The sequence below is a fragment of the Ailuropoda melanoleuca genome, chromosome 18 (genome assembly GCF_002007445.2).
Source record: "Ailuropoda melanoleuca isolate Jingjing chromosome 18, ASM200744v2, whole genome shotgun sequence".
NCBI lineage: Eukaryota > Metazoa > Chordata > Mammalia > Carnivora > Ursidae > Ailuropoda > Ailuropoda melanoleuca.
The window spans coordinates 14294785-14317391 of NC_048235.1; the positions used below are offsets into that span (position 1 = coordinate 14294785).

Consider the following 22607-nt stretch of genomic DNA (forward strand, 5'->3'; position numbering starts at 1 on the left):
AGCCGGAGGGGGGGGGCGGGAATGACTGTAATACCATCTTGCTGTCTCTGTATCTCAAATCATTTTAAACTTTCACTTTAGTTCTTTTTCAGAACACATGACTCCATAGAAAGATAAGGAATTGTGGTTTTGGACCACAAATTAAAGCCTTGTAAATCATCATTTAAAAAAAATAACCTATAGTTCTATAGTGGCATTTTTCATCATAGGTCTTAAGAAATATCAAAATTTTCTAGTATATATATATGAATTTTTTGCAAATAAAAACAAACATTTTACCTATTAGCTTTATACTACTTTTGGAAAGCATGCCTACGTAATTTATATAAACTGATAGAGCAATAATAAGAGTAAAAGGGGGGTGTCATTAATATTTATGCTGACTTCACAAGCATAAAGTAGGATTATTCCAGGCAATGGCCAAAAAGGGGATGATTTAACAATATTTGTTCTGTTTTAATATTGTCTCTAGCAACATATAGATTTTCTTTCCAAGAAATACTTCTGCAGTCCAAAAAAGAGATACCAAAGTTGTGAAAAGGCATATAACAAGGTCAGAGGGACAGAGGTAAAACAAAATAACATAATTTTCAGGTTAAAGAACACTTTTAAATTAAGCCCAAAATAATGAAGCCTGAAAGACGGGGGCTGACATTTTAAAATCAGAAAAAGCACTGGTAACATTAACTACTTTTTTCCTAAGCCCTCACTTACCAGAATTAAAAGACACTCCATTGAACTTCAAAAAAATGTTTTTTTCATAAAAGTAGATTAAAAACTATTTTATGGGGGCACCTGGGTGGCTCAGTTGGTGAAGTGTCTTTTGGCTCCGGTCATGATCCTGGGGTCCTGGGATTAAGCCCTGCATTGGGCTCCCTGCTGAGCAGGGAGTCTGCTTCTCCCTCTCCCTCTGGCCCCCTGGCTCCTGCTGTCTCTCACGTGTTCTCTCTATCTCAAATAAATACATAAAATCTTAAAACAAACAAACAAACAAACAACTTGCTTTATGTAGTGAGTAGAAAATTTCTGGGGCTCAACAATTTAAAATGCAAAAGACTGAAAATGTAGACAGAATCAAAATCCTTTGGAAGGATGTATGAATGACAGCTCCATTCATGTTTCCCTCTCTTGGCTACGAATGGATTAAGCACACAGATCCTAAGTGATATACGAAAAATACTTAAGTGCTTGATAGATATATAAGAAATACTAACTGCTCAGTAAATTTTTCTGAGATATGTAACAGAATATACTATTCATGTTCACTGTACAATGTGTCTAATGCAAATACTGAAGAACACTGAGCAAACCAAGTCTATTACACTTCTTCAGTCTGCTCAAAATGAGGATACTTTTCTTTTTTCTTTTTTTTGGGGGGATATTTTTCTATATGCAAATCACAAGCAAGAGACCTGAAAGAAAGCAGTTTTCTTCCTCTTCCTAATAAATAGAAACAGACAAAATTTTTCTATCATCATCAGATTTCACAGAAAAAGTATTTCAGAACTAATGTTTATGATCCAGATTATGAGCTCTTTTCAAAAACTGTAGCATCACCTTCTGCCTTGTTTCCTGACAGAGAGATGGGATGACTACCTGGTAATGTCTACTGCAGGGACATGCTAATGTGGTGGTCAAGAGTGTAGACTCTGGGGCCCAGCCAACTGGGTTAAAAGCCCATTCTACCATATCCACATGGATGACTTCAGGCAACTTACTTTATCCTCTCTCTGAACCTAAAAGCTTCTTCCTCTATAAATAGGGAAAACAATGGTGCCAACCTCCTGCAGTTTTTGAAGGCTCCAATGATTAATATGCATAAAGCACTTAGAAGTAGGTCTGGCACATAATGCCAAAAATGTTACTACTACTGCTATTAAAAAGTCAGTGTTTCTTTGGTGTTGATACTTGTGACTGGTGGCTGAATCCTTTCAGTTATGGGTCCCTTTCTTGTCTCGGTTATTTGTTCAGATGAATTCTCTACTCAGGCCTTCTCTTTTTATAAACTAATTGTATTCGAAGTGTACTAAATCTTGAAGACATGAAATCAGTCCTCCTAGAGTCACATTTGTTTCTTTAATGCACAGATGGCGGAGTAAACTCTGTGTTAATTGCACCTTTATTTTGTACATGAAGGCTCCAAGAACAGTGGCTTCCTGAGATTGACCAGGAGCTGGTTTTGATTGATGGCTCTCACCAGCACACCAGACTGTGGGGGCAGATAAGAAGCCCACTGGGAGAAGATCTCAGGGAAGGTAAGGATGCCATGCTGCAGCCCAACCCTAGGCGACAGATGTCCCTTTATAAGAGAGAGTTGAAGAACAGGCTTCGGCAAACAGAAACTGCAAAGTGATCTTGATTACTAGTGACATTTAATTGCAATTAGATTTTTAGCAATAACTAAAAAGATGATAAAACCTTTCACTTCCTTTTGCATCAAACTGCCCATGTGGGCATATTTTAGTGTGCATTCTTCCTGCAACACCATCAAAAACAGGTTCACTGTATTTGCAGGATACTGAAAAGAGTTAATGGCCAGTGCAGGCTTTCTGCTGGCTTCAAAGTTCAAAGTTATCTGCACTCAAACTCAGCCACACAAATTATTCCCTGAGAGTAATCTTCAAGGAGTTGCTAGGAGATGACCGGTTTATGTTTTCCTTTGATTATAGGGCATAACCGCCCCACTGTCAAAATGCCAAAAGTTAAAAAAAAAGGGGGGGGCAGTGATTGCTTAAGAATAATTTTTTTCCTGTTATCTGCAGGGAAACATTGAAACCTGGATTGTTTTGCATGAAGGGAAATTAAGGGAGCTGTAAAGATCTATGTAGTAGAATTACAAGAATTTTTCTCTGAGCAAGATCCGTATTTCTCCAGTTGTAGTCGGTGTGTGACCAATGTTTAAGCATACTTGTTTAATCAAACTGAATCATAATTGTTTAGTGATTTCTTAAAAAATAGTATTATGCATAGGTACCGTGGACGGCTTATGGTTTAAAAGAAGTGCTTACACATATTTGTGGGAGCCTGACATGGGTCAAAAGAGATAAAGGGCCAGAAACTGAAGCGTATAATTAACTCAACCCTCTGGAGAGAGGTAAAATAAAAACAGAAAAGACTGTAACTCTTCTGGCCCCAACACCATGGCTCATTTCATTCTGCCATAGTATCTCCTGGATATACAGTTATGTAACATATACTTCTTTTTCTATGATAACCAATATAGTGATTAAAAGTACTAACTGCTACTTATTAGCTGTGTGAATTGGGTTGAATTACTTACATTCTCCGTGCCTTAGTTTCCACAACTATAAAATGGGGAAAAATAATAGTGCATGCCTCATAGGATCAATGGGAGGAATTAATCTATACAGTTATAATGAAATAATATTTGTAATATACTTAGAAAATAATATTCTTAGAAAAGTACCTGCTACAAAAAATTGATTAAGGGAATGTAGTTGGAATATTCACTAAGATTATTAGCATTGTTTTATTGCCTCCTGAGCACAGCTCAGCACCCCCAGGAGCTTGAGGGTTAGGTATACGAAACTTGAAAAAGTCGGGAAGCCACAAGTGTGGACAAATAGGGTAGGATGAACAAAGGCAGAAAGTTCAAGGTCGCAAAGAGAAAGCTGAGGTTTTCTTAAATCTCCTGTCTTGCCCATTGTAGATTACCACCCTATTCTCAACAATTTGGTGTATATGTGCTTCAGGCTTCCTAAGGTTGGCTATGTAGTTAGCAGCTCGCGTGCACAAGGACATCTATGTTTATGACACTTAAAGTCATGTTTACCTGGGTGTTGAGCAAGAGAAAGAGCCCTTCTCTGGGATTTGGAAGTTCTAGGTTCTGGTTGCTAGCTGGGTGGGGGTCCTCAGGAATCTTTCTGCCTTCGTGGAATTCCATTTCCTCATTTGCGAATGAGGTAGCTGGACATTGTTTCCTTGATCTCCACATTTTTGTGATTTTATGATCCATCTTTACAAGAGCAGTTGTGCGCTGTATTTTCCTTTGCTGGTTAGCTCTAGGCAAACCCGTCATGTGGAAACCCAGAGTTATAGGTCAGAAACAGTTAGATGACCTATTTTTGCTCTACAAACAAGTAATACGCTCCATAAATGGATTATCAGATCCAATTAAATAGCAGCCCAATGTCTCTAAAATAGAATCTGGTTTTCAATAAAACAGCTTATTGGTTTCCTATTGTATAAGGAAAAGTACGTACGTTATAGAGTTGTTTAAATGGCACAGTTAAAAAACTACTCTGGCAACTCACTGTCTTAGCGGTTACCTAGAAAAATGAAAATTCAGTCTTTCTGGTTTGGAGAGGCAGCAGGTGTGAGTTCTAGCTCTGATACTAAATCTAGAAGTTTCCTAGGAGAATGACGTAAACAGACTTGCTAGTATTATTTTTATAGAGACTCTCAAACCAGTGTGAACTGTACACTGTAATCAATTATTAAATGTGATTCAGGCTAGGGCAGTCTACGCTGACTCAATTCAGATACGTTTTTCTCTCCTGCATTCGGTTATCAGTTATGTGATATATAGAGTAACAGTTATACGGATCAGTTTCTGCAACTCCATCCTGCAACCTACTTTTTTATTGTAAATAAACCAGATGGGGGGAAGGGACAAGGCAACGGGAAAAAGTGCCATGTTTCAAGCCATTTGTCTTGATATTTTAGTGACAAGCTCAATCTAATTAATTGTATCTGGCTCTGACTAGCTTAGCATAAGGTGTTAGCTTTCAGCTGCAAATGAGTAGCACTTGACAAGGTGAGAAATCCTCCTTTGATTGCGAAATCATCCATTTCTAATCTGTTTTGAAAATGAAAGCCCTAGTAATATGTGATATAAAAAAACAACCACCACCACCAAAAAACTCTCTTTTCTTATACATAACAACTGAGTTCTGCCAGGGAGGCTTATAGCCTGATTACTACACGTGGCAGAGAGAGTTGTCTTCTCCTACCCAATCTTTCCTTCTTAGCATAACAGAAGTTTTAGGTGGGCACATGGCATTAGCCAGACAAAGACTACATTTCTGTTTCCCTTGCTTTGTGACCAAATTTTGGTTGATGGGTGTGAGAGGAAATGATGCGTATACCCTCCAAGGAGCTGTGGCCTTACAGGGAAAGGACATTCCTTCTGCTTTCCCTCTTTCGCCTCTCTGCGGGCTGGAATGCAGACCTGGTGTTAGGCTCTGGAGCAGCCATCTTGACCATAAAAGGGAAGCCATGTGTTGTTGAATGTGGGGAAAGGAGCCCAGGTCTCTGATAATTACGGAGCTCCTCATCTTACATCACCAATTTGCACTTTTCCACGAGTGGACAACACACATCTCTCTTGTTTAAGCCTCTGTTGTTTTTGGGTCTCTGTAACAGCACTGAACTTTTATCCCAGTGAATGGACTGTGACATTTGGAATCCAGCACATTATAAAAATAATATTATATATTAGCATGTAATAATATATATAATATAATTTATATTTATGCATAGTTACAAGGAGAAAGTCTGCAGTTTTATAGTAAATTTTATTTTCCTTCTGTCACATGTTGAAATGTTGACATGTTACTAGTAGTAAACATGTTCTTGGAGGCACTCTAACCCCTGTGCCTCTTTTGAAGATCTTATTTCCTCCCTCCATGCCTCACTCTATTTGTTCCTCCCTCCCTTCCTTTCTTTTTTCCATCCTTGAACGCCTTCTCATCTCCACTGGACTATAAATTCCTTGACAAGGAAAAGACATAACTTCCATGTTCCATGGTTTCCTAACCCAAAAACTAAACACAGCGTTTTACACATTTAAACAGTCCTTAGTGAGCCTTTGTTAGAGAAATACTCAAAAGACATGCACAGAGCTGTATTAAGTTTTAACTTTACCATGCATTGAATTGACTTCCCAAAATGAACAATTTGAAAACAATTGCCTAAAATAAATATAAAATTTAATTTCTAAGTTTCCAGACAGAACTTATTAATGATAACAATACATTTAAAGAGAAGTTTCAGTGGAATTTTAAATGATTCTGTACCTCAAGAAACAGCCTGAGGTCCCACAAATAGTAACATGATATATTTAATAAGATGGAATTTGTAAATCTGTAAAATTTGTAAATCTGCCCTTAAATGTAAAGTATTTACGGCCCAATATTATCCCCTTATTGACCAGTAAAAATTAGCTGATGATTAAGAGAGCCCAAAACCACAAAAGACAAAATATTCATGGAATGTATTGTAGGAAATGAAATTATTTATTCTGAGGTTTAGAAAATAAATTGAAAAAAATTCCTTAAATTCCTCATTTTCCTGAGTTGATATTATAGCAGTTGATTCTGATTATTCACATTTAGTGTAAACTTCTTTATGAGTGAGAGGACCACCACAACTAATTGATGAATCAAGCTATATTTTACCTCCTATATAACGCATTGTGCATATAATACATTTTGTCTTTACAATGCAGAAATAGGGACAATGTTAGGAATCCACTCTATGTGAAAACTGTATTGGGTGCCACAAGACATTTTGTTTATTATCCCCTGATTTTGAGACCTAGAGAATGCACTTAATGAATTGTCGAAAGATATTTACAGCATCTTCTCAAAGAATGAATTACTATCGCGAAATCTGTCCCTTGGGCTGAGGCATTGTGGGAAGAGGAACATGGAAATAGGCTTTAAAAGTTTAGATTCTGAATTTAAATGGTATCACCAACAAAAAGGGGGGGAGGGGTAAACGTGAGGTGATAGATGTGTTAAATAACTCCATGGGGGAATCCTTTCACAGTGCATACATCAAATCGTCATATTATGTGCTTTAAATATCTTATAATTTTATTTGTCAGTTATACCTCAGTAAAGCTGGAAAAAAAAAAAAAAAAGCTCAAACTTTACCAGGGCTCCAATATCTACTTCTTGATGTAACTGTACGTATGTCACTTTGTCTCCCTGGACTTCTTCCGTTTTCTCCCCTTTGAAAGGGAATGACGCTAAGAAAGGGTCCTGGTTGTTTACCTCATGGGATCAGTCAGGCTAAATGGGAGACAATCTAGGACAAAATACACCATGAACAAAAAATGAATTGCAATAAAAACTAACTTCCTGGGGTGCCTGAGTGGCTCAGTCTTTAAGCATCTGCCTTCAGCTCAGGTCATGATCCTAGGGTCCTGGGATCGAGCCCCGCATTGGGCTCCCTGCTCAGTGGGAAACCTTCTTCCTCTCCCACTCACCCTGCTCGTGTTCCCTCTCTCGCTCTCTCTCTCTGTCAAATAAAATCTCAAAAAAAACCAAAGCAAAACAAAAAACCAAAAAAACTCCAAACACCTAACTTCCTAATTTCCTGCTCTTTAAGTGTGATAGCAACTTTTGATCTGTCATCTATTTATAGACAAGATTACCATGGTGATTGAATCTTTGCCCTGACTTTCTGGAAGAATAGACAGCAGGTAGCAAGCAGTGAGATCTTTTGAAGACTGTGTAAGCAAACTCTGGAGCAGCCAGTGAAAGACAAAACTCTGTTTTCTCACATTTGACTGCAATTTTGTTCCAGATGCAAAACACAAATGAGGTTGGGAGGCAAACACTATGGAGAAAGAATTTTTTTTTTTTTTTTTTGGTGTAACCAGTGGATGAACCCTAGACCACAGTTTCAAAGAAGCCAAATATTTTACTGTAAAGTAGAATAAGAAAATACCAGATCTTTCTGCAAGAGCAAAATAGTTTTTGCTTAAAAATGCAGTGGAGAAAAGGGAAAACAAGACCTGTTTTAGGAGACTAAATCCATTACTTGAGGAAGGGCCCTGCTCCAGAGAGCTGAGGTCTTTCTCTTAGAAATTATAGACTTTTGTTCCTTATAATTAGGTCTTGTGTTGCTCAACTTCCAAATAATTTAGAGGAAACTATTATGCGAGATTATAAGTTTCCTCCAAAACAACCTTTTCCATGTGTAGCAAAATGTTGTAAGGAAGGAAAATGAGAAGTTCTTTAGATTTTAGCCAAAACAATAATTGCAGCCCCAAGTCATTATAAAAATGGACACCATTGATACCTGTTAAAGGGTCATGAGTTCAGTAAGAGATGTTAGAACTAATCACACTTCAGCATAACTCACACAAAAAGAAAAGAAAAGAAAAGGAGATCATGTTTTGTTGGTGGGAGAGGGTAGGCAGGGTGATGAAACAGGTTGGTGAAATGTAGAAGCTTTGTCTACTTTTCTGGAGAACAGTGTCAGGGACGGATGTTACTTTCTGTGTTGGGTTTTAAACAAATGAAAAAACATCCATGGGACTCTGCCAAGACAGGACAGTTCCTAATTCTTGGGATCTCAAAATGATTCTTCACTCTTAATCAGCCGTGAGCAACTACATTTATTTTAATTATTATTATGATTACCCACATGGGCATTTAATTAGAAAGTGGCATTATTTGGAAAACCATTTCTGCAATTTAGTCTAACGGAATTCGACTTAAAGCAGCTATGTTGCCTTTTTGGATATTCTTGAGGCGTGAAAATCCTGAATATCACTTCAGACTATACAGAATGGTCATTTACCATGAATCATTTCTGGTATCTGGTTTGTAGCAGAACATAATCAGGGCTGGATCAGGGTTGGGTCAGAATTTTGAAAAGTTTTGAAAAAGTAGCACTTGAAGAAACAGTAAGGGTCCTTTTCCTTCATCCCTATGTTGGCCCTAACAACGTTGAGTCTTTTCTTCCTTTACTTAAAGGCTGAAATATTGATAATACTACTGATATTCAGTGTCTATCAGCCAGAAGCACCTGGGCTTTTATTAATAGTCCTTTAATGTTACCTAAAACTCTACCCAAAATGGGTACCCAAGGTGCAAGAAAATAACCAGTTTTCTAAGATTTAGTATAATTTAATTTGTCTAATAGCTTAAGTGGACCAGAGCTGAATTCAAGCATCATAGCGGGAAGAAGAAAAACATCTGAGAAATGCATCAATCCCAGAGCCACTTAGAGGCATATCGTATGTTGGGTACATCTTTGGTCCTGCAGGCAAGCACCTGAAATAACATAGAGACCTTTTTCTGTGGCATAACACAACTTCAGTGAGAACAGAAAAAGACTCTTTTGCTCCATCTCCTCCAAGAACTTTGAAACCGTCTCATGTTTTTGGAGAATAAGTACCAACTTAGTTTGAATTATGGATTGTGTGGAACGGAGTATGTTTTAATGAGCTTAAACCGAAGCAACATATGTTAACAGAGTGATTTATTTCTATGAGGATCATGAGAAAATAACTGTGGGGTTTTAAGGGAATCTAGGAGAAAAAAAAAAAAAAGACCCAACATGCCGATACAAAGTATGCTCTCAATATCCATAAAAAGCAGAGACACTGATTTGCTTCAGGCACTATTCTGAGCCTTATTCTATTTATTTCCTTAGAATAATTTCCAGTATTTGTTCAGGCACAGAGAACTGGGGACTCCATGTGGGGCATGTGACTTTTGCAATTATGCAGTGCTTCTGTTTTAAGCATGTGTCTTTCTTGTTCAGTTATCTCTGTAGGGCCTTTGAGGAACTGGTGGCATTCACAGCCACAGAGCAGGACGCTGACCTAGCTTCAGTGCATGTCAAGGTCCTGGGTTCCTAAGGAATGAAGAGAGGGCAGCTGAGGTGTGTTCACCCACACTCCAGCAATGTTGCAGCGACACATTTACAACCCCTTTACTTACTTCGCACTTGTCTTGTACAGAGTGCAGGCACCTAAGAAGTGACGGTTGTCATGGTTTTTAGCATGCTTGTTAGCACCTGACGCTTCAAGTAATTTTGCTCCTCTATTCCACATGCCAATTCCTTTACAACTGGACAGCAGGAAGCAGTTTTGAGGGTATAAGTTAGCCTTTCATTGTTTCAACTTCCAAGTAGAGTTAACAACCCAAGAAGCCTAGTAGTGAAAAGAGCTTGGGTTCCTGGACTTACATACACCTGCTTTGGCTTTCTTTGAGGATGCTTGGGTATTTTGGGGGGGAAAAAAAAAGACAGCATAAATTTAGATCTTAAGCAGTGCTGGGACAACTTTTGTGTGTTTTTATTGAATACTTGGGGTATTTGCATGCACAGAGAGTGAAAAAAGACCAAAAAAAAAAAAAAAAAGGCAGGTAGTTAATGGTCTTCATAGCTACCAGAAGGAGCTAGTTATCTTTCAACAATAATTATTTTTTGGAGTGTTGTGATACTTGCAGAATTGATTTCTGTGACAGAGTCCTAATGTGCCATCTAATGATAAGATTTATAGTTTGTCTTTAAGATGTCAAGTAGGTGTACCTAACTGAACTTTCCTACCTCTCTTCACCACCATTTGTACTGTTGTCAGAAGGCTCTTCCTAAAACCTAGCCCAATTACCTCAGTCCCTTCTTTCAAAACTTATGGGGGCTCTTCATCATTGGAGAGTCCACCTTTTTTTTTTTTTTTTAAGATTCTATTTATTTGGGGGAGGGGAGTACAAGTAGGGGAGGGACAGAGGCACAGGGAGAGACAGAATCCCAAGCAGACTCCACACTGAGTGTGAAGCCTGATGTGGGGCTTGATCGCCTGACTCTTGAACGTGACCTGAGCGTAAATCCAGTGTCGGACACTTAACCCACTGAGCCACCCAGCCCCCCCCAGAGAGGCCAACTTCTGACGGTCTAGAATGACCTCAAGGCCATCCCCTGATCTGACTCTATTTTCTTTTTTAAGTCTCTTTTTTTTTTTTTTTACCACATCCCTCACTTCAGCCATGTCTCTGCTCTTCCTGAATCCACCACGATATTCATGCTGTTTTCCCAATCTGGATGAGGAATTTCCTTCACCTTTTATTTCCCCAAATTCTGCCCATTCTTCAAGGCTTCTCAACCCTTGAATTAATTGCTCTTTCTTTGTGTGTTTTTGAAAATGCTTTTAGTCTGTTTAAACCCTGTAATACACAATTTAATTTCCCCTGTCAAAAACAGCATCTGAAATCATGCATGTATTTCTCACGGCTTGAAACACGGAGAGAGACCCACAAGCCAGCTTATTCATGTGTCCAGCGTACTGACTATATTTACTCTTCCTGTGTTCCCAGAACACTTTCTTTGAGCAATACTAGAATACTCTTCCTTCCTGTCTGTTTCTCTCAATATAATTTCTGAGAGATTCAGGCTAATTTCTCTAATGTTTCTCATTATATCCAGTTTAGCACCTTGTACATTTTATATGCTCAATATGTTTTTAAAAAATGGATCATATATAAGATTGTGTTGCCAGTTTATATTTTAATGGAGAGCTTTTTAAAAAAGCAATTACAGTAAATCTTTGACTAGTTCCATAAAAAGATTTAAACAGCTATTTTCGAGCATTTCTCCTGTTAATATTTACAGTGAACTTCAGCCTTCTGTGGGTCAACAGTTACAAACCATCAGAGCCTGTTATGATCCAGTAGTTACAAAAGGGTGGGAAATACCCTGCAAGATGCACCATGCTGCAGAGATTCTAGCTTGGAATCATTACCACTAGTGCTGGATATTCTAGCTAACCATGTTCTGTATTCAAAGGAGAAGCTGCCTACAGCACAGCTTCTAGATGTTGGATCCTGGTACCTACCACGTAGAACTCTGTTCCAGAGGATCGAACAAAATACAACATCCTATATAGCTCTAGCAGCACTACCTTGAGGAAGTTACTTAATCTTCCCAAGTCTCAATTTCTTCACTAGGGGAAATTGTGTATTACAATTCTCTGATGGGAATCCCAAGAGGTAACTAAGCAAAATTCTACCTTTGTGCTTAGCTACAGCATTGATCACTAAATATTAGGTCTTGTTGATTTTATTATGATTTTTGCTAGTGTTCATATAATACGTGTAGCCACTGCTATTAATTTCTGGCTCGTCACTTCTGCCAATTTCATTTTATCAGATAAGTTATCGTAATAATCTTTTTTGTTGGTTTTTCTGTCTCTTGGTCTCCCCCAGTCCCTCCTTCTCTCTCTTTCTCTCTCGATTGCATGGTGCAGTTGTTTCAAGGTCAGTCTTTTGAAAAGGAACAGTGACTTCACATTATCTATTAATAAATTCCAAGTCAAGCCCAGCACAATACATTCCCAACCTAATTTTCAGGACGTTATACTCTATTTCTCTTCTTATATTCTGTTCTTTAGTAAAACTGGACTTTTTGCATCTCCTTTTTATGTGCATTTTATGTTTTAGCCTTCATTTGAGTTTTATGAGCACATTTTAACTGGGGGCCGGCCACATGTCAGACATTGTTTTGGGTCTTAGGGGTGCCAAGATAACCAGAACAAGTCCCTGTCTTCCAAGAGTGCATGACTGGTATGGCATGGAAGATATGATTTTGAGTCACATTTTTTGTGATAGGTTTCTTCTATTGGGATTACTCCTAATTACTCTTAAAATCACACCCATTTCTGAGAGGCTCATCTCAAAGTAGTGCCCTATATAAACAACATAAATTCCTCATTCTCTCATTTAAACTAATGTATTTCTTCATCTGACCTACTTCATCTTGTATTACTTTGTTATTTGATGTTTATGTGTTTTTTTTGAGAATGGGGCCATACTTTATTTACTTTTGTATTCTTTGTTGTGACTTATAAATATTAGGCTTTCAGGAAATCCTTGCTGAATTATCAAGGCAGCATTATTAGTAGAATTTGACTTTAAATAGAAAAATACCTAATATTTTCATCCTCATTTTTTATTTTTATTTGTTATAATCTTTTTTTTTTAAGATTTTATTCATTTATTTGAGAGAGAGAGCAAGCAAGCACAAGCAGGAGGAGTGGCAGGCAGAGGGAGAAGCAGACTCCCCGCTGAGCAGGGAGCCCAATGGGGGACTTGATCCCAGGACCCCGGGATCATAGCCTGAGCTGAAGGCAGATGCTTAACCAACTGAGCCACCCAGGTGCTCCTCATGGTCATTTTTTTTAAAGAACTATCCCCAAAGATACTTAATCTAATGAGGTTACTTGATAGGAACTACTTAAGCTGAACAATTGATGGTTTTGGAAACCACATTTAAGGAGATATAAGGATATATATAGATATATATATATATATATATATATATATATATATATACACACACACTAACACACTAGATTTAGCTTGAGTGAATAAGGAGATTGGGTGCTTATTTTCTTGATGTTCTTTTCTTGTACTGTTTGTCCTACAAGTATATATGATTGATATATTAGAAAATTATGGAAACAGATGCAAGCAAAGTAGAAAGATATAAATATACAGATAAGATAAATATAGTGTGGGAGCATGGACATTGACCAGGGATTTCAGAAATAGAAGTATTAGAAATGTGTCCGAGAGGAGGATCTGTTTTTAGCACATTTGGACACCCATCTTTAAATATGAGACACATTTCTGGAAAGAACACAGGGTCCTGTGAGTGAAGTATTGGGTTGCCTTGTTTTATATTTACTTGGGGCTACTACAGAGAATCAACAAAAGTGTGAAGGGAAAGCAAAACCAAATGAGTTTGGTTTTAGAGACATCCAGTAATCTTCTAACAGATTTAGATCCCTGAACAGATGCTTTTGCAAAGGCAGTAGCATCTGGAAGAACACACACACACACACACACACACACACACACACACTCTTCTCTTTATACTCCTTGGCGTTGTCTCCATGGTTACTAAATGAGTCACTCCCATCGATCAACACTGATGTGATAGAAATAGCTTCATGAAAGCAAATTCTCTTTTCCTCTGGAAAGTGGACAGATTGTTAAGGAATGTCCTCAGTTTGCATTAATGATCTTATTGCTTCTGTGGTCACAATTGCAGCTGACTTAATTGGGTGCCAGAGTCAACATAGTGTATTAGTGACTGGCTCTCAAAGGAAGAGTATTCACATAGAAGTCGGGAAGGTTTTAGAAAATTCAGTAATTGGTTCTTTATCATACTCTAGTGTAGAACATTTTTGATAAGTTCATCTTATTCTTTCAATACTTTTGATTTTCTTTTGAAATTAGCTAAAACATAATAATTTTGTTACCAGATTACCAAATTAGGCCTTTTTTTTTTTAATCAGATCGTACCCATATGAACAAAAGAAATGCCTGAGGGGTTCTCTTCAATAAGCTTCTTTTAAAACGCGTTTATTAGGACACAAGCCTTATTTATCCAGGTTCTTAAACCATTATGCATTAATAGAAGTTTGATTTCCAAATAATGTCCTGTGATTAGGCTTATTGTACTTTGATAAGGCCAGGTTTTCTACACATTTTTTTTTAAAGATTTTATTTATTTATTTGAGAGAGAAAGACAGCCAGCGAGAGAGGGAACACAAGCAGGGGGAGTGGGAGAGGAAGAAGCAGGCTCATAGCGGAGGAGCCTGATGTGGGGCTCGATCCCATAACGCTGGGATCATGCCCTGAGCCGAAGGCAGACGCTTAACCGCTGTGCCACCCAGGCGCCCCAATAATCTACACATTTTAAGATAGAGCAAGAAGAATAGCTTGTTCAGGAGAAATAATTAAGCCCAAATAAAACCACCTCGGTCGCTGTTTTGAATTACTAGTTAACGTTTGTCCCTGAATCTGCTCCAGGCGGGTTTCATGCTTTCTTTGATGAGTAACTCTTGTGGGTCTATGATGGGCTTTTAAGGTTAAACCCATCTGGGTGGTATAATCCTTGACCAGGGGTCTGAAATTTAAAAAAAAAAAAAAATGCTTGAAGTATACATGGTCAATTTCTTCTAAATAATTTGAGTTTTAATAAACCTATGGGGAATTACTTCTGTGAACATTATTAGAATGTTAAAAAAATTTTTTTATTCCAAAAACAGAGTGCTTATTTTCTGGGTCTGTGGGCCTATCCAATCAGCCCAGGAATAGGATTCAGTTAAGATTCTTTCTGGCTTGTGGAGATCGGGGACCGAACAGAATGCCAGTGACTGTCTCCCTCAAGAAGGCTCCTTGGTGGTGTGGTGGAAAGAATGTGGTCATGAATCCGTGCTTTCAAGGCTCTGGTTCTACCATCTGTCACCTACCATTTGTCAGGCAAATGTTTTCACCTGGCTGTGGGGTCAATAAGGACTCTTGAATGGCAAAAAAAAAACCAAAAAAAAAAAAAACCCAAAAAACAAACCCACGCTGTATTTGTGGTCGGGGATCACTTGAAAATATTATGCTAAGGTTCTGTCTTTGCCATTCTGTCTAACTTTGGTAATTGTGGTGGATCTTGTGTTCTAGGTAAATACTGGTGAAAACTTCTTTCACTGCTGCCACCTTACAAGCATTCCTGTCTCCTCTGGGGAGGTGGATAAGACTATTTTGGGTGAACTAGCAAAACCACAGGGCCTTATTTCTAAATCTGGTTAATCAGACGCCTCTTGCATTCACTTAGCCATCACAAATTGAGGCACAATAGCACTAATTATTTTATTTCCTAATTCTAAAGTTAATTATGGTGATTTTCAAATCAGGAAGAAAATAAATTAAGATGCAATGTTGTTTACCAGCCTCCTGGGGATCTCACAGGTTTGTCATTAAATCACACTAGTAGTGTTGGGTTTCAGTGCTTCCAAAACAGGCAGACCATGGAAATCCCAGCTGTGAGTCCCATTTGCTCCATGAGGAGGCAGAGACGATGGCCCGTTCCTACCAGTATCTCCAGCACCCAAACTGTGCTGGTCACACTTTAGGAGCCAAATGAAAGAAAGAACAAAAGAAAGCTCTCCAAACTTTCCTTCCTCACCTGTAGAATAGAATGATATGTAGTTACCACTGGCTGTGTGAGAATTAAATAATACACATAACGTGTTTCATGCAAGGAATAGCACATGGCACGAATTCTATGATGGGTAGTTGTTTATCTTCATATGGGAAAGCCGTATCTCCAATCGATAGGGGCCGCTTTATATTTTACTCTCCTTTATTTTCTTATGTGGTCAAGTGTAAGTTCTACTGGTATTAAACAAGTAAAACTCTTTTTTTTTATTTTAATTTTTTTTATTATATTATGTTACTCGCCATACAGTACATCCCCGGTTTCCGATGTAAATAAACAAGTAAAACTCTTATTCAGGGCAATGCTGCTAAAAACTTTTAAGTCTGTATATTTGAAAAATGAATGAAGGGAATCTAGATTTTTCATTGACTTTCTACCATCTTTCTCTGAGTCCGTGGAGCAAGTCTTCACTCTTTTTTTTTTTTTTTTTAAGATGTACCCATTCATTTCAGAGAGAGAACAGAGAGGAGGAGAGGGCGAGAGAATCTGCAGCAGACTCCCTACTGAGCAGGGAACCTGGAGCCCGACATGGAGCTCGATCTCACGACCCTGAGATCATGACCTGGGCTAAAATCAAGAGCCAGACGCTTAACTGACTGAGCCACCCAGGCACCCCAACAAATTTTTAGTCTTTCCTCCCTAAGGGTCTGTAGACAGGCTTTTCGCCTGTATTTCCATTTTCCGAAGAAGTAAAGGGCAGAACTAGATGAAGACTGCCTTCTCTGTCTGCCTCATCTTTATGTTAAACTGGTTTAACATATCCCACCCCATCCACTTGACACAGCAGTTCTGAAGGTTCTGAATCATGACTGCTCAGGGTCAGTTAATTCTAGAAAATCATCCAGTCTAACATTGGCCCACATCCCTAGTTTGCAGCCTGTGAACTACAAGGAATAATGCAGATCTTCAGTTTACTGGGAAGGCGCTTTATGACTTTTTCTCTTTATCCTTCTCAGTCTAATGACTCACATTCAGATGGTTCTGCCCAGTTTTAGAATTATCATGATCTACTTTGCAGGAAAAAAAAAACATAACATTTTATATACAGTATAACTTATGTAATTTTTTTCAAGGGGTGAAAAAATACAACACTCAATGCAGAAGAATTTCTGGCTCCTTTAACATTAAGAGGTATAAACTTCTAGTATTTTATCGTTGGGGTGTGTTGTAATTTACTCATTTACTGTGTAATGCCCTTTGCAGCTAATGAATTTACATTTTCAAAGAATTCTTAATGGTATGGAAAAATATTCTCAAAACAATAGCATAAAAACAAGATGCAAATCAACATAACCAGTTGTGTTTTTTAAAAAGGTCACTATGAATTTTTTTTTTTTCTGAAAAACAGGAAAGAAATATCCCTCCATGTTTATTTTATCATCTCAAGGGTGGGATAAATTTTTGTCAAAGTATCCCTTTCTCTTTTGTGAAAGCTGCCTTCTCCCACTCACAGGGACCCTGTCAGGACCTTGATTAAGTCCTGTTTCAGCAATTAGGCATCTTCAAAAATAAGGGCAACAACATATGCATCCAATGAGTTGTAGTAGAACACTGATGACGCAGCATTTCTGCTAAGAAGTCCTTCAGCAAGTTTCTTTTTAGTTCCTATGAGAAAGGACGGAGATTCCTCATGGGAACTGCCGCAGGCCTTTGAGAGGAGGCCCAGGCTGCAGAAGGCAGTTCACACTGGGCTGTCTCAGAGCTAGAATATGGGGATAGCTCAGCTTGGGGCCTGGCCCCAGAACTCATTGACTGGAGGAAATCCAGTCCAAAGGGGGAGCTGGGCCCCCAGGCCCTCAGCCTCCCGGCTGGAATAAGTAAGCAAGTGTCAGCCACCGTGAAACCTGGAAGGGGCTTTATTTATCCTGACCTAGCTGCCCATAAGTGTTCTACCCAAATTCCGCTGTGACTGATAGAGTGGTATATTGATAGGGTTTTTAAAAATTGATGTTATCTGCTTTTGAGTATCTTTCCTATGGAAACCACTAAATAGGTTTTTGTTTGTTTGTTTGTTTCTAATCCAGAAGAAATGACTCATGCCACTCACTATTTTGCATCTTTTTCTCATGGTCAAGTATCCATACTCTTTTAATGGCTTAAAAAAAACCCAAAACAGTCCCAGTGATTAATTTAAATCCTTTCCTTCATCTGTTATCCATACAGCTTGCTTCAGTGCACAGTTTCATCAGGACAGATTTGAGTACAGAAGCTCCAGGGCTGCCCACCTAATATGGCAGGAGCTGGGACTTAGAATAGAACAGTTCTCCAAATGCCAGACAGCTCAGATGCTTAATGCAAATGAGGAATTCCAATTGGCTTTGAGTGTAGCATAATGCAAAGTAACCACCTCACAAATCACTTTCTCTTGTATCTGCTTATCAAAATATTTATGAAATGGCTTTGCACTGTCATACCTAACTAAGCCTGTTGGTATTTATTTTTTCAGTAGATTCTCTTTTGTTCTTACACAGCCTGATGCAGTGACCTCGCACTGACTTTTAGAAAGTGGACTCTCCTTCTCATTTTGCCTCGTGTCTCCGCCTGTTTCTAGATGTACAATCAAATTGGCATGCAAATGGAGGACTAAACGTATCACACAGATGATAATTATTGATTGAGAATAATACATTCTACAATCTGATATCTCTGCCCTGATATCTGATCCCCTTTCTTGAGAAGTATGCACATTCAAAACCTGATTTAGAATTAAGGAAGTCAAAACTGTCCTTTTAAAAGTAACGCATCAGTGGAATTTGGAATGCACGATGGAGCCTGGTGAATCTTACAAACTTTTTACGTGGGAATAGGTAACTCCAGGGCATTCTATACCGCTCCAGAATCACAACAATCAAGGGGCACATCCAGCTTTGGAAAAACTCATCCTTTTGAGAGACAATCTCAGTATTTGTGGATGGATAGGAAGGGCATCAAAGTGTGACAGAAAGGATGTCAGAAAAGAGTCATCTATTATAGGGCTGACCATAGGAACCTGGAAGAAGTAAGTTGTGGGTTTCAAGTTCATGTAGATATTTTCCAGGGAGTAGTTCTGCTTTAGCAGTTCATGATTTCTCCAGGAGACCAAAGTGCCTGGGTGATAGTGAGGGGTGATTAGTCCTCAGTACTCTGGCCTCACTCAGTAATAGCCAGGGCCAGCCGGGCCAGTCCTGCCAGTGAGATATCAGACCTCGGACCTCCTTGACCCCTGCAGAGTGGGTCAGTTTCATGGATATGGGAGGGGGTGAGTGCGGTGTCAGGGGACTGGGTGTGCTTTGAACACGTGATGCATTCTTTGGAGCTGCTTCTTGCTTGAGGATGACCCAGTGTCCAGTAGTGGTTATTGTGCCATGAATTGTGCCCCAGAAAAATATTGTGAAGTCCTAATCCTCCATGCCTGTGAAAATGACCTTATCTAGAAAATAGGGTTTTTGCAGATGTTATCAAGTTAAGATGAGGTCATTCTGGATTCGGGTGGGCCCTCAATCCAGTGGCTGGTGTCCTTATAAAGAGAGAAAGACTCATAAGAAGAAGAAGAAAGAGTACCACTTGACAATGGCAGCAGGGGTCAGAATGATCTGGCATAAGCCAAGGAATGCAAGGATTTCTGGCATCCACCAGAAGCTAGGAAAAGTCAAGGAGGGGGTTCCTCCCTAGAGTCTTTAGCCAGGGCATGGCCCTGCTGACATCTTGATTTTAGACTTCTAGCCTCTGGAACTGTGAGACAATGTTTTTCTTTTGTTGTAACCCACCCAATTTGTTGCACTTTGTTATGGCAGCCCTAGGAAACAAATACAGTGACTAAAATATATCCTCTTAGCTTCTCCACTTTTGCAATCCAAAGATGGAAACAGTTTGTCCTGAAGGGGTAAGAGAACTAAGTAAATTTGTTTTTTGAGGGGGGATAGATTTGGGTAGATTCCTCCATGATGAGTTAGATGAGTAACGTGGTAAAGTAGAATCTAGGTAATATTTGGCTGGGTGATTTCAGAAAAAGAGGCAAGAAGCTTGGGGAGTCAGCAGCAGAAGCTACTCAGCAGACAGCAACATCCAGAAGTGGGGCCTTGCTGTCCTATTCACTATAGGAGTGAAGTGGGGTGGAGAGCCAGGGAGAATTCCACACAGGAGGTGTGGAGTGGCCTGGGGTGGGTCCATGGTGATAAGTGCATTTCCTGTGCCCCCGTGAAGTGTTAACAAGCAACAGGCATCTCCTATAACAAGTAGGGACTCTTTGGGAGGGCTGTAACTGTGAAGCAACCCAAGGAAGGAGTTTTAGGACAAAGGTGGAGCTCAGTTTCCTCACAGTGTTCCTAAGACCCCTAAACATCCATTGTGAAATAAGGCAGAGTAAATAATTCCAAAATAATCACTCCGCAAGAGTGTTGTCTTGATAACCCTTTCACCTTCCTTGCCTCACTTCCTCTGATTTCCCCACTGGCTTCTTCTAAGTCAATTTAAATCAAGGGTAGCCATGCAGAATCTCAGGATAGAAATTCCACTGAGAACACAACTGGCATGAATATGAGGAGACAGCTGAGTAGACTCATGTTTTCTGGTGCCCATCATTTTATTTCATTTACTTCACTAAGAAATCTTTTTGTTGAAATGCATGCATAGACTTCCTCCTGGCCTCCTCAGCCCCAAGCCCAGGCAGCCACGATTCCCCATGAGCACAGCGTACCTTCTGAAGAAATGCACCCAGATCAGAATGGTATATGAGTCTGTCCTATTCTGGCTCTAGAAGAGAAACGTTACAATAAATAGGTGGGTGGGATTGGCCTCATAATCGCAAAGCAACCAAAATAGCAGTGATATCAAACTGAGGAAAACTTAACTTTATCACTATATACTTTATTCTTCACAAAGTTTGATACCTACATCTTAGGGAAAGAAAAAAAAAACTGTGAAAAGGAAATTGTGCAAATACTTGCCATTATTTTTAGTTTGTTACATATCACAATTAGTCACCAAAATTAGATGGAAAAGGGTAAAACAGGGCTGTTTTACCCAGGATTGGTCTTGTGGGGGGGAAGAAGTGGGCAATGTGACTTTGGCAGCCCTGATTTGTTTTGCTGATTAACTTCTACTTTCCTTGTTTCTTTATTTAAAACAAACTTTCTCTAGCAAAGTTTCATTCCCACTGAACAGCATGTTATTAGAATAGAAGCAAGTTGTATAGCAAAGACCATAGTGTTAATGTATGTTATACCTGCTACTCCCATCTCTTCTTTGTTTCTCCAGTCCTTTCCAGATCTGCGTGGAGCAGGATAGGAGAGCAGGGAGACATATATGGTAAGGGGGAGGCAAACCCATTTCCTGTGGGATAAAGTCAGCTCTCCCAGAATGTTCCCACCCTGTCCTCTACTTAGTGCTCTGCTATTTTCCTTCCACCCAAAGAAGAATTCATTATATAAGGAGATTCCTTTATGTCCTCCTCTTCAAAGAATCTTTCCTTGATCCGTACTCCAACTCATTCCTTTCTTTCTCTGCAGTTCAAATTTCTGTTGCCCACACTCTTCACTATTGAACATCACCTCTCAGGGACTTGTCTCTGCAGCTTAAAGGGGTGCAGTAGCTTACGAGACCATTTAAGGCTCTAAAATATACTAACGGAAGTTGAATACATTCTCCTTTCTCAGATAAATTATAAGATATCTTAAGTGAGTCATTTGTATTTCCTAAACAGAGTAGATGCCGTGGACAGGAGTTTCAGACCAGGTAGGAAGTGAGGGTCGTGGGATATGGGGAGTTCCTTGGGGGCTAGTGGGAACTTGTCAGGGGTCCTCATATCCCTTTAAGAGGTGGTTGTCTGAACAACCTATTTCAAGGGATAGTCCTGATTTCATGCTGAGAAGGAGTACGTGTTTCTGCAGATAAATCAGCCCTCTAATAACAATAAATAATCCATTTTGACATCCTAGGAGATTTGCTTCAAATGAATCATAGTAAGCTATTTTTTCCCTTCTGGGCAGAAGACTATTTGCAGATATCTGCAAATTTGGAAAGAGAGTTTGTTTCCTAATGGAACTATCCTGACAACAAGGAAGAAAAGGTGAACTGCACACACACACTCACACACAACTCTCCCCGCCTCCCGCCCCACACCAAATTCCCTCCAAATCTTCATTCTCTTTAAACTACCCACTTATAAATAATATCTGATAAAAATCTCTCTAAAAATGCACCTGCTTTTATATTAAACTTTAGTTAAATCTCCATTCCTGGACTGTATCATTAAAGTATTTGACTTTGTGTATGTATACTTTTGCTCCTTTCATCTATAATGCTCAAAATAAATAGTTTATCTACAGATAACTAAAATCCTGTGTGTTTTCCTCAGTGAAGTTCAGCTTAACAATTGCAAGTAAATATCCTGGAAAATGTTTAGAATTTTTTAATACGATCCTAGTTTTGCTGAGTTCCCAGCAACACAATTATAGTATTTATTGCAGCCAACATTTACTATGCTTGACCGTGTGTCAAGCTCTTTTCCAAGAGCTCTGGTAATTTTCCCAGTAACACATAAGGAGGGGCTATTGACAGTTGTCAAATTACCCAGGTATAAGTGGTGGGACCCAGTCTCCTACCCAGGCAGCCTGGCTGCAGAATCAGTCCTCAGACATACTCTGAATTAAAAGTGACCCATTGTGACTGTCCCAATAGTCCCCTCCTCGCCCCACCAAAAAAAAAAGAAAAAAGAAAAAAGAAAATTGGCCTCCTAGTAGGAAAAATAAACTCATGTAAATTCATGTACAGAAATGTAAGTTTCCTCACTTGATGTAAAATGTAGTCCTTTTATTTTAAAATTAAAAAAAAATAAAAGTGATCCTTTGTAATAGTCCCAAATAATTTGC

The 22607-nt window shown here is 39.0% G+C and overlaps 1 protein-coding gene across 17 annotated transcripts in view; it reads right to left on the reverse strand.

Annotated features, from left to right (window-relative positions):
- SORBS2 (sorbin and SH3 domain containing 2) overlaps positions 1–22607 on the reverse strand; it is a 337321-nt gene that overhangs the window by 124482 nt on the left and 190232 nt on the right. The gene's annotated exons all lie outside the window — the stretch shown is intronic.